The sequence below is a fragment of the Mauremys mutica genome, chromosome 3, assembly GCF_020497125.1.
Source record: "Mauremys mutica isolate MM-2020 ecotype Southern chromosome 3, ASM2049712v1, whole genome shotgun sequence".
Taxonomy (NCBI): Eukaryota; Metazoa; Chordata; order Testudines; family Geoemydidae; genus Mauremys; species Mauremys mutica.
Genome location: NC_059074.1, coordinates 86592597 through 86605959, shown reverse-complemented (window position 1 = coordinate 86605959; position 13363 = coordinate 86592597). Strand labels below are relative to the sequence as shown.

Here is a 13363-nt window from a genome sequence, read left to right as displayed (position 1 = left end):
CCATTGAATCCAGAGTCCTATTCAAGTGTCTTGATAGTCAAAGCTCTCCTCTATTGTTGTCTCTATCTACCTGAGAGATCACGTCTCTTTCCATGACCATGCCTTCCCATGACCTCTGCATTCCGGTAGAACCATGAAACATGTGAGTGCAGAATAAGAATTTCCACAGCAGTTGGACCTACGGTATGGAACTCATGCCCTCATTGGATAAAAATGGCCACACACATCAGTGCATTCAGAACTAAAAGCCAACCTCATTTCTTCACTGTAGCTTCTCCTCTGCATAAGTTTCATTCATGCATACAAAGATTCTAACTATTCAAGTATTTATCTTCCCAGGAAAGGAAGGAAGAGAAATTGTTTTGTCACTACTCTTATTGTTTTGAAGGCTCTCATGCTATGGTGATAAGGGCCATATAAATACTCAGACTAATGGTGCCTGATAGTGCCTTGCACTTATCTTCAGTCATCCACTTACAATAAGTGTTTATATTCATGTGTGACTTTAACAAAAGGCTTGATTAAGATCACATAGAATATCTTTCTTTTGGTATATTTCTAAAGAAATCAAGACTTTGTTGTGAAGTTGCAAAGACTTAAGGAAGCTACAACATTTTCAATTAAGATGATATTAAAGAAAAAACATGTTGTGATTGATACTAAATCCTTAACCATTCAGGCTCCAATCCAGAAAAACACTTATGCATGGGCCCATGCTTGAGTGCTTTTCTGGATCGAGGCCATAGTTAACTGTTCCCATGTGAGTAATCCATTTGAGATCATTGGGATTATTAATGTGAATAAGGGCTGTTCACATGAGTTAGGACTTGCAGGAATGGGCCAGCAGATAGGTACACAGGCACTGATTTTGGATTAAGTGGGAGGGTGAAAAGGCTGACACTCACTGCAGTTAGATTTCAGAAAAGTGTAAACTGATAATAATCCCAAGGTATCCCAGATGGCTTCTGTTTAATATGATGTACTACAGCAATTTGAAAAGCTTCTGTAACTATATCACTTTCAAGGACCATATTGTGTGACTTGCTTCACTGAGAAATTAAAACTATTAGATCCTTCTAACTTCTCTCCAAAAGCTTTTTTTTCTAAATCACATCCACTAAACATCACTCACTATTAAGTTAATGAGATTTTGAGAGCAAGCAGGAGCCATAGAAGGGAAGTGTTGTATTAATGTAGATTTTGGATCCAGTGCCGCACAGAAATGAACAGAACTACACATTTCCAGAAAACCAGAAAATTTATCTTTGAAAACGAGTTTTGTTCAGAGGTGAACATTTGTCAAAAAGGTACTAAATCTACACAAAAGACATTCGGAACTCAATTAAAGAAACCAGATGTGTATTAAAGAGTTTTCTAGCAGGAGTTTTAAAACTTGGTGAACGTGACAAAACCCATGCTTTTGGGGATCAATACTTTCCTATTAGCAACACATGGAAGTTTAAAACTTCATGCTTCAGTGTTTAAGTCAATCTCTAACTATGAAGGGGTTAGAGGGCAGATTATTCCATATCTGCCTACTGTGGGGTTTCTTGCATGTTCCTCTGAAGCATCCGGTCACTGTCAGAAACAGGACATTGGATTAGATGGGTCGTGGGTCTGATCCAGTGTGGAAATTCCCATGTCAAAATCCCTAGGGAAAACAATGAGAAGTCACACTTCAGTCAGTGTGTGAGAATCTTGGAATATTCTCAACAATACAGACTTGTAGTGCTGGCCACTACCAGAAGAGTATAGTGATGTATTTGTATTCTTTGCTTCCACTGAGTATTTTAATATGGTTACTATAAGGAAAGATGAAGAAATAAACCTTAATTCAGTTTTAAAATAGTATTAGCAAACATTATATGAAATACTTTCTTTTATTCAAGTACTTACATGTATTGATATAATAAGTTATAAAGATGCAGAAAAGTGATACACAAAGTTATGTTCAAGTAACTTTAAAGAATAAGAGTTGAGCTGTGTGCCTGGTGATGTCAATAGCAAAACTACTGTTAATTTTGATGGCAATAGAATCAGGACCTATTTAAAATAAGGAGTTGTATGAGATTAGAGTGTAAGTACTTTGGAGCAGAAACTGTGTACAGAGCCTCACACCATGGGGCTGTTCAGTACTGGTATCTGCTTTTATTATGATTATGAAGTGTCTAGCATCATAAGGCATCTATAAAGGGGGGAATAAGGACAACCTGGGGAATTACAAAACAGTTAGCTTAATTTAAGTACCCAGAAAGATAATAGAGCAAATAATTAAGCAATCAATTTGCGGACACTTAGAAGATAATAAGGTGATAAGTAACAGTCAGCATGGATTTGTCAAGAACAAATCATGTCAAACCAAGCTAATAGCTTTCTTTGACAGAGTAACAAGCCTTGTGGATGTGGGGAAGCAGTAGACGTGGTATATCTTGACTTTAGTAAGGCTTTTGATACTGTCTCACATGACTTTCTCATCAACAAACTAGGGAAATACAACCTATATGGAGCTATTATAAGGTGGGTGCATAATTGGTTGAAAACCATTCCCAGAGAGTAGTTATCAGTGGTTCACAGTCCAGCTGGAAGGGCATAATGAGTGGGGTCCCACAGGGATCAGTTCTGGGTCTGATTCTTGTTCAATATATTCATCAACGATTTAGATAATGGCATAGAGAGTACACTTGTAAAGTTTGCGGATGATACCAAGCTGGGAGGGGTTGCCAGTGCTTTGGAGGATAGGATTAAAATTCAAAATGATCTGGACAAACTGGAGAAATGGTATGAAGTAAATAGGATGAAATTCAGTAAGGACAAATGCAAAGTACTCCACTTAGGAAGGAACAATCAGTTTCACACATACAAAATTGGAAATGACTGCCTAGGAAGTAGTACTGCGGAAAGGGGTCTGGGTGTAATAGTGGATCACAAGCTAAATATGGATCATTGCAAAAAAAGCAAACATCATTCTGGGATTTATTAATAGGAATGTTGTAAGAAAGACATAAGAAGTAATTCTTCTGCTCTACTCTGTGCTGATTAGGCCTCAACTGGAGTATTGTGTGTAGTTCTGGGCACTACATTTCAGGAAAGATGTGGACAAACCGGAGAAAGTCCAGAGAAGAGCAACAAAAATTATTAAAGGTCTAGAAAACATGACCTATGAGGGAAGATTAAAAACATTGGGTTTGTTTAGTTTGGAGAAGTGAGGACTCAGAGGGGACATAACAGTTTTAAAGTACATAAAAGGTTCTTACAAGGAGGAGCAAGAAAAATTGTTCTCTTAACCTCTGAGGATAGGACAAGAAGCAATGGGCTTATATTGCAGCAAGGCAGTTTAGGTTGTATAGTGGGGAAAACTTCCTAACTGCCAGGGTGTTTAAGCACTGGAATAAATTGCCTAGGGAAGTTGTGGAATCTTCATCACTGAAGACTTTTAAGAGCAGGTTAGACAAACACCTGTCAGGGATGATCTAGAGCAGGGGTGGGCAAACTACGGCCCAGGGCCACAACTGGCCCTTCAGACATTTTAATCCAGCCCTTGAACTCTTGCCGGGGAGCAGGGTCCGGGTTTGCCTAGTATATAAAAAGCTGCAGAGCAGAGGCAGTTCAGTTCTTTGCTGGAGCTGTAGGAGTGTGGATGGTTGATGGAGCTACAGAACCTAAGACTGGGGCAGCACTAACAGAAGCTGGGGAGAATGAGAAGGAGTCCTGAGCTGGTTACTGGGACTCCATTAGGACAAGGTCCTGAGGTAAGGGTGAAGATGGCATGGGGCTGCGGCCCAGGGAATTAGAGAAGCTGTGCAATGTAGTTAAAGGGACACAGCAGATGGCTGTTCTCTGCAGGGTCTCTGGGCTGGGACCTGGAGTAGTGGCTGGGCCTGGATACTGCCACTGGGAGAAGTGACTTGGACATTGAGGCACCCAGGGCCGGCTCCAGAGCCCAGCGGGGCAAGCACCTGCCTGGGGCGGCCCTTTCCCGGGGGGGCGGCAGGCTGGGCCGGCGGACCTGCCACAGTCATGCCTGCGGGAGGTCCACCGGAGCTCCGGGAGCAGCGGACCTGCCGCAGGCATGACTGCGGAGGGGACGCTCGGCCGGCGGCTCCAGTGGACCTCCCGCAGGCATGACTGCGGACGGTTCGCTGGTCCCGCGGCTCGGCTGGACCTCCCGGAGGCATGCCTGCGGCAGCTCAACCGGAGCCACCGGACCAGCGAACCGCCCGCAGCTGCGGGAGGTCCAGCCAAGCCGCGCGACCAGTGGACCCTCTGCAGTCATGCCCGCGGGAGGTCCGCTGCTCCCGCGGCTCGGGGGCGCCTCCTGGGCATGACTGCTTGGGGCGGCCAAAAACCTAGAGCCGCCCCTGGAGGCACCCCAGGGGGGAACTGAACTATAGTGGTCTAGCTGGAGAGCTGTAGACAGGAAGCCCAAGAGGGCGAAGACATTATCTCTGGGGAGGGAGCCCTGGGGCACTGCTCTATCTCAGAACAGGGACAATCTGAGAGAGCAGGCACGTGCACTTCGTGAAGGGGGTGCTCATGAGTGCACCTCAGTACAGTGTGTGTGTGTGTGTTTGGATTGTTATGTTCTGATGCATCCCAGAATAGCACAATATCATCCTGGATTAGAATTCACAGTGAATTGCTGTTATTAAACTTCCCATGTGGCTCATACACAAACCAAAGTTTAACTCATTAGCAAACACTTAAGATGATAAAACTCAATTTGCAAGTAAGGGAGCATGACTCAGTTCTGACTGGTTACAACCCTAAGCTCCAGCATCACTTGTCTGTGAAACTGTTTTCATCGTATACCCTCATCCCATTCCCCAAAATGTTCACACTCTGGACTTTGTGCAACCAAAATTAAATAATGTCTTCTGGAATGACCTTAAAGATTATGGGTGTAAATTCATGTAATTATCCCATGGTAGTTTAGCACCAGCTGGTCAGCTATAAGTAGGGTTGCCAAGAGTCCCTTATTACAAGGAACATCCCTTTTTTTTTAATCTCTGTACAACAAGATCGGGAGTTTCTGAGTGCTGCAAAAAGCAGCAAGAAATACCCCTGGCGAATGTAGGTGAGTGATTATTATTATATATATATTATTATTATTAATAATAACATTGGGAGGAGAGGTGGGGCTGGGCTGCTAAGAAAACAGTCCCTTATTGCTGAAATACAATGTTGGCAACCCTGCAAAGTATTTCAGAGTGCTCGGAATTGACCCAGCCCAGAGACCACTGCTACTGTGAAGAAGAAAACAGAAGTCTTGTTGCTGCATCCTTGCATCATAAATATCATAATGTGCATAAATATCACACTGACAAAGGATAGCCAGGACTGTGAAATTAAAATCTGTATTTGTGCCACAAACATTGAAAGTGCCACTTTTAAACATAAAATAAAAGGTTTCTTATTGAAGCTGTCAGCTTGACCACCCTGGAGAATGAAGGCTTCTTTTTGTTCACAGAACAAGTACATTGTGCACAAGGTTCCCCATCCTGTCCTGCCATTGTACCTCAGTGATTTGGAGGCAAGACCTTTTAAGGCTGAAAGAGCATCTCAGGATTCATGCTCAGTCACACAGGCATTATCAACCTGGGCTGGATTCAAAGTGACAACCTTGATGTGAAAGACTTCATAACTCATTACCAATTCCCTGAGCTAGTCAGCACCTTCTGTGAAACACATTTTATAGATGTCATAAAGAAACCAAACAATACTGTATCCGGATCATATGTTAGGTCTGTGGCAGATGTGCTTTTGTAAGTTTAAAGTTCAATATGGCTACACAGGAAGACAGAGAGAAGGAACTTACAAATTCAAAACCCCCAGTAGCTACTTTGAGCTGCACAATACTAATTATCATCAAAGTAATCTGACCTATTAAAATGAAATCTTTAATCAGATGTTTCAGAAATATTGTAATGTATAGTTATTTAAAGTCTTAAATAATACATGATCGATCTAAAAACAAGGTTGATTAATTTACTTGCAGTTTTACATAAACTAAAAATTGTTTTAAATTATTAGTTTGCACTCCTAGTTGATCATTTACTCTAATTAGGTATGTTAATATTTATTGATGGCTTGGCTATTCTTATTTTGCATCTTGATTAGGAAATATGAGTGTTCTTATGCCCTTTTTTCCACTTAGCCCTAACTAGGACTATCTCCACTTTCTAGCCCTCTGTACAGCTGGACCAATTCTGTGTCTCACATAGATTCTATGTCAGCGGAGGGAGTTCAGTTTAAGTAATAACCCCTCTCCAGTTAAGTCCTGCACAGAAAAACTTTGTTAACACTATCAATGATTCTGACAAGGAAATGAGGAAAAAAATGTGCTGCTTCTACCCCATAAAATATGTGGGGGAGGAGAGGAATCAGTGCTTGTCAAATGGATAGGCTAAAAAATCAAGAAGGTAATATTGTTAAGAATAACTTATTTATAAACTACACTAATTCAAAGATTATGGAGTGGTAACATGGCCTGGTGGATAGATACTGGACTGAGAGTCATGAGACCTAGTTAGTATTGCAGGCAATTTACATTCACCTCGGAAAACTCTAATTAATTCTGATCATAGAATCATAGAATCTCAGGGTTGGAATGGACCTCAGGAGGTCATCTAGTCCAACCCCCTGCTCAAAGCAGGACCAAACTCAACTAAATCATCCCAGCCAGGGCTTTGTCAAGCCTGACCTTAAAAACCTCTAAGGAAGGAGATTCCACCACCTCCCTAGGTAACCCATTCCAGTTCTTCACCACCCTACTAGTGAAAAAGTTTTTCCTAATGTCCAACCTAAACCTCCCCCTCTGCAACTTGAGACCATTACTCCTTGTTCTGTCATCTTCTACCACTGAGAACAGTCTAGATCCATCCTCTTTGGAACCCCCTTTCAGGTAGTTGAAAGCAGCTATCAAATCCCCCCTCATTCTTCTCTTCTGCAGACTAAACAATCTCAGTTCCCTCAGCCTCTCCTCATAAGTCATGTGCTCCTGCCCCCTAATCATTGTTGTTGCCCTCTGCTGGACTCTCTCCAATTTACCCACATCCTTCTTGTAGTGTGGGGCCCAAAACTGGACACAGTACTCCAAATGAGGCCTCACCAGCGCTGAATAGAGGGGAATGATCACATCCCTCGATCTGCTGGAAATGCCCCTATTTATACAACCCAAAATGCTATTAGCCTTCTTGGCAACAAGGGCACACTGTTGACTCATATTCAGCTTTTCGTCCACCGTAACCCCTAGATCCTTTTCTGCAGAACTGCTGCCCAGCCATTCGGTCCCTAGTCTGTAGCAGTGCATGGGATTCTTCCATCCTAAGTGCAGGACTCTGCACTTGTCCTTGTTGAACCTCATCGTATTTCTTTTGGCCCAGTCCTCTAATTTGTCTAGGTCCTCTGTATCCTATCCCTACCCTCCAGCGTATCAACCACTCCTCCCAGTTTAGTGTCATCTGCAAACTTGCTACGGGTGCAGTCCACACCATCCTCCAGATCGTTAATGAAGATATTGAACAAAACCGGCCCCAGCACTGACCCTTGGGGCACTCCACTTGATACCGGCTGCCAACTAGACATGGAACCATTGATCACTACTCGTTGAGCCCGACCATCTAGCCAGTTTTCTATCCACCTTAGCGTTCATTCATCCAGCCCATACTTCTTTAACTTGCTGGCAAGAATACTGTGGGAGACTGTATCAAAAGCTTTGCTAAAGTCCAGAAATAGCACATCCACTGCTTTCCCCTCATCCACAGAGCCGGTTATCTCATCATAGAAGGCAATTAGGTTAGTCAGGCATGACTTGCCCTTGGTGAATCCATGCTGACTGTTCCTGATCACTTTCCCCTCCTTTAAGTGGTTCAGAATTGATTCTTTGAGGACCTGTTCCATGATTTTTCCAGGCACTGAGGTGAGACTGACTGGCCTGTAGTTCCCTGGATCTTCCTTCTTCCCTTTTTTAAAGATGGGCACTACATTAGCTTTTTTTCAGTCATCCAGGACCTCCCCCGATCGCCATGATTTTTCAAAGATAATGGCCAATGGCTCTGCAATCTCATCGGCCAACTCCTTTAGCACCCTTAGATGCAGTGCATCCAGCCCCATGGACTTGTGCTCGTCCAGCTTTTCTAAATAGTCCCGAACTACTTCTTTCTCCACAGAGAGCTGGTCACCTCCTCCCCGTACCATGCTGCAGAGTGCAGCTGTCTGGGAGCTGACCTTGTCTGTGAAGACAGAGGCAAAAAAAGCATTGAGTACACTAGCTTTCTCCACATCCTCTGTCACTAGGTTCCCTCCCTCATTCAGCAAGGGGCCCACACTTTCCTTGACTTTCTTCTTGTTACTAACATACCTGAAGAAACCCTTCTTGTTACTCCTAACATCTCCGGCTAGCTGCAACTCCAAGTGTGATTTGGCCTTCCTAATTTCACTCCTGCATGCCTGAGCAATACTTTTATACTCCTCCCTGGTTATTTGTCCAATCTTCCACTTCTTGTAAGCTGTTTTTTTGTGTTTAAGACGAGCAAGGATTTCACTGTTAAGCCAAGCTGGTCGCCTGCCATATTTACTTTTCTTCCTACACATCGGGATGGTTTGTTCCTGCAACCTCAATAAGGATTCTTTAAAATACAGCCAGCTTTCCTCGACTCCTTTCCCCGTCATGTTATTCTCCCAGGGGACCTTGCCCATCAGTTCCCTGAGGGAGTCGAAGTCTGCTTTTCTGAAGTCCAGGGTCTCTGTTCTACTGCTCTCCTTTCTTCCTTGTGTCAGGATCCTGAACTCGACAATCTCATGGTCACTGCCTCCCAGGTTCCCATCCACTATTGCTTCCTCTACTATTTCTTCCCTGTTTGTGAGCAGCACCCAGATGATACCCGGATGGCTTCTTGCCCTTAATGGAAACCCTCAAGCAAGTGTCAAGTGGTCACTGAACATACATTATGCTACCCCAACCTCACCCCCAAAACCTCCTACTGAATCATCTAGTTAGGATTTTCATAGATCTTCAGTGTGTACCATATAGTAATATATGCTCAGGCAGGTCCCGCAGGCAATTGCTACTGCTGACAGCACCTGAGGTAATATGTGACCTATTGTTTCCAAAGCAGCATGATAGAGTTCTTTGCTTTTATTAAATTCTAAGGCTATAGGACAACATCCACTCCTAAAGAAGGGCTTTCATTGCTACCCCTCAGGGAGATTTTTGATCACACTAATATAGTGAGAGATATTTCAAGGGGAGGGGAAAGAATACTTGACAAGCTTCAAATGTGAGCTGACATGCCCACCTGACAGCTCACAGGTCCCTGGAAGATATGTAACCTTGAACCAAGGATAAAGGATGGTGATAAAATAATGCCTAGATTGAATTTCATTCTGTTTCTCTCCTCCCTCAGCAGCCTATCACTCATCCCTTCAGCAAGACCAATGACTTGTTTTAGCTTGTCTTTTCAAAGTGCTTTTTCATATAGCTGAGGGGATGCTGTGGAAGCTTTATTAATGGTATGGCTTGTCTGAAAGTGCCTATACGGATCATATATCACTTGGTGTAGCCTCCAATGAACTAATATGCAAGGCACGCATGCTCCATTAAGTTCTAGCAGAGAGGAAAAATATTAGCCTCTGACATTCTACAGCAATCAGTACTCACACTGAACTTACACCCTCTTGTTCAAAATGAGGGGTGGCTTGGCAGCTCAGGGGAGAAAACATTACCAAATATAATATACATGTAACCCTTGTGGGTTGCAGGGATTTATTCTGACTTATTTCCCAGCCCACCACAAATTGCAAGATAGATATGTTGAAATTTGGTTATATTAAGGCAGTGGTCCCCAACCTTTTCGTCTGGCAGGCGCCAGACGAAGGACCATGGTGGCGGTGGAGCATCCACTGAAATGCCGCCGAATTTCAGCAGCATTTCGGCGACAACACCTCTCGTTGACGCTGTTTGTCGGCGGCAAGCAGCGTCATCGAGAGGCGTCGCCGCCAAAATGCTGCAGAAATTCGGCTGCATTTCGGCGCATGGTCCACCCCCCACCAGGACGCGGGCGCATTTAGATGGGGACCCCTGTATTAAGGAGAGCACTGTAAGTACCTCAAACCCTACATATCGGGTTGTTAAAAAAGGAAGGGTATATGAATAGAAATCCTGTCTGAGGAGCAGAGGCTGGGGAATAAAGACAGGTACAACAGGGTAGTCTTTTTCTGAACATTTCTGATTGCAATAGTACTGCTTTCCTCTGCACCAGAGGTAGATTACATACCTTCTAATCCACAGAGAATGCAGATGCAGTACAGCAGATGGAAAGAGCATTAGAAAGAAATGGCAAAACCTTATCTTTGTTTTCAACCTTAGCAGACCTAAAAGCAAAACAAAATAAATTGTACACTACTTAGCAATTATTTTTAGAGCTAATTGGATAGGATAAAGCCCTGGAAATCTTGGCAGTCTTCATATCTACCAAACACAGTTTAGGCAGCATAAATAAACTATGGATAAAGAATTCTAGCCATGACCATATCTGGAGGCTTTGTAGTTGAAATTAAACCTCACTATAATATAGAAATTAAAACGTGCCAGATGTTACAGGTCTTTGATATAGTTCAACAGGGGTAAGATTATGGGTTTATTAACTATGCCAGCTGGTATTGTGAGATTTATGATTTTTTTTATGTGATACTTAATGTGTACCTATAAAGACACAAGGAACATAAAAGCATGTGAAACCCTAACAAAAAAAAATCATAAAATCACATCAATCAAATGTAAATGTTGTAATAAATTAAATGAACACCAGAGGTCTCTATTCAACTCCCTGCAGCACCTCAAGGATGAAGAAATACAGCAAAAGACTTTTTCTAAAAGCTTTTCTGAATTTCTAAACATTTTAGAATGACACCATCTGTAATTAAATCCTCCTATTTTGTTGGAATAACATGCTATCGTTGTACAATAGTCTGCAACCCACTGCCACAGCAAAGGAGTTTGAGCTGGGAGTTACAGATATAAATGAGAAAGGGCTGCTGCCAGTCCTTTTCTGGCCCCGATTCAGGAACATGCTTAAACCCATCCCTCTTCAGGAAAACACTTAAATTTAAGCACGTGCTTAAGTCCAACTGACTTCAATGTAAGCAAGGGGCTAAGTGCTGTCCTGGATAGGGTTGAATTCACTAGTGGAGGGGCCTGTGGCTTAGGAATTCGCTCACTCACTTGGTCCAAAATAGCCAAAATCTTAAGACTTTGGGGCACATTATGCAGCTTATCTCCTCCTTCCCCCCCACCCCAGACATTTGAAAATGGTGTGTGGGGGAATATAAATGGGGAACAGTTGGGAGATGAATTTTTTAGATTACCTTATTTACAGGGTGGTAGACTATATCTGAATTGTACTGCTGCACTTAAAAAATATATCACTGATAATACCATAAGTTATGTTAGGTGAGCCAAAAGTGTATACAAGTGCCCTGTTCAGCCTTTGTGTATATAGATATATAAATAAATCCAATACATTTTAAAAAATAAATATATATCCTCTGTACATTGAGTGTTCACGTTGTTTATTGCACTGTTTTTTTTTAAATAAACATATTTTTAAAGAACTGGTAGTTAAATTACTACCATAACATAAGCAATAACATGTGATAATGAATTACTAGAAGCATCAGAGGGGCTGGTAGCATTGCCTGTTAAGGTTTCCTGACATTTCCTGTTAAAGGAACCCATTTTCAGTTGTGTGACAGAGTGAACGGGAAGAAAAGAAAAAACTGACACCAATGCGTCTTTTGGGAGTATGTTAATAATGATCAGTTAGCTAAATGGTACTCTCCTCAGTGCCTATCATAGATTCTTGTTAACAAGTTTCCTTTGGCACAATTCATATTGTGGGGTCAGTGTCTCCACATCCTAACTGAGGCACATGTTGTTCAAAACAATCATGCTTTGTGTCAGGTTCCATGTATAGTTCTTTTATGGTATCTTTACCGATATCTGACTCTGACACTGCATTTAATATTTAATATATTGGCTATTCGCCATTCAGTAAGTTACCTGTAAGACAATGTCTTCAAGGAACATCTGGATGTACTCATCTACTGATGTATCACTCAGAAACACAAATCTGGAAGGCACCGTATATAGCTTATTGTTCTGCTAAGGGATATCAGTACATGTGTAGATGTAATGTTTATGACATCACAATTCCTGTGTGTGTCCGCATGGGCCTGAGAAGTTAGCCGCTAGTGTCTCCTGATGCCCAATGGTAAGGATAACCTATAATATGGAGGGACAGTACCGTGTAGTAAGTAATTATAAGAAATTTACACATGAAGACCTCGTTCGTAATGTCACTGCTCCAAATTTGTTTTACTCTCCATGTAAGTAGCTTATGGGTCATGCTATAGTGCCTATTCCAGTTTTTCAAAATGAATCCATGATTCCAAGTAAGCCCCAATCAGGATAAAGTTGAAAAATACATATTAGTTTTTAGCGTACATATTGATCCACTAACCTTCAATTTTAAAACATTATTAAGTCAAAAAGACACTCCCATTATTCAGATTACCAATGACATTCATAAAGCAGAAGAAGCCTTGAGTGACCTTATGCATGATGTTGATCTGAAAATATTAATGCTTCATACTTGGATAGAAGATGCATTTAAAGCTTTGCTTGTGTTACAGTGAGTATTAGTTTTAATTGTACTGCCATTTAAGCAGTTTGCTAACACACTATAAATCTCACATGAATGTTCTTACCTCCCTTTCCTATCTCCAATTAAAAAAATGTGTTACCTTTATAATAATCACAGTGCCAAATGGGGAACTGTTCACCAAAACATATGTTACACACACCACATTAAGAGGTATTTTCCATATGGCATTAATATATTAAATATAGGTGTTGGGAAGTTATGTTAACTGAGTATTATGCTCTTCCCACAATTCTGTACACCCATATATCCCATAACACTCTGCAAATACTAGATACCTGTCAAATACTAGATACATAAACATTCTGCCCTGGTTAAAAAAACAAACAAAAAAACAGGCAATTGATTTGGAATGGGGTATCCAACATAGAGATAAGGAAAGGTACTCCCTGGTACTAAAAAATAAAAAGAAAAAGCTGACTGGTAACTTTAGTCTTGGGTAACATGCATAGTGCTTTTAACTTGTTAACAGCTCTAATATAAATATGATAGTTTTGCGGGGTGAATTTCGGCACAAACCTTCTATGTAATGTGAACTGCATGCTGCAAGACACCGGCTTCATATGTATATCTTCTTTCTATATTGTACTACTTAGTCTTTAGACAATAAATTGTCTAAGCTTGGTTATTTGATCTCAAACTTT

The 13363-nt window shown here is 41.7% G+C and overlaps 1 long non-coding RNA gene across 1 annotated transcript; it reads right to left on the bottom strand.

Moving 5' to 3' along the window:
* Positions 1-1537: 1537 nt before the first annotated feature.
* Positions 1538-12158, bottom strand: LOC123365975. The gene is made up of 3 exons (XR_006577864.1): positions 12059-12158; positions 10275-10371; positions 1538-1651 (listed from the first exon to the last, which is right to left on the bottom strand). It is a non-coding gene; the product is annotated as an uncharacterized LOC123365975 (long non-coding RNA).
* Between the last annotated feature and the right edge of the window lie 1205 nt (positions 12159-13363).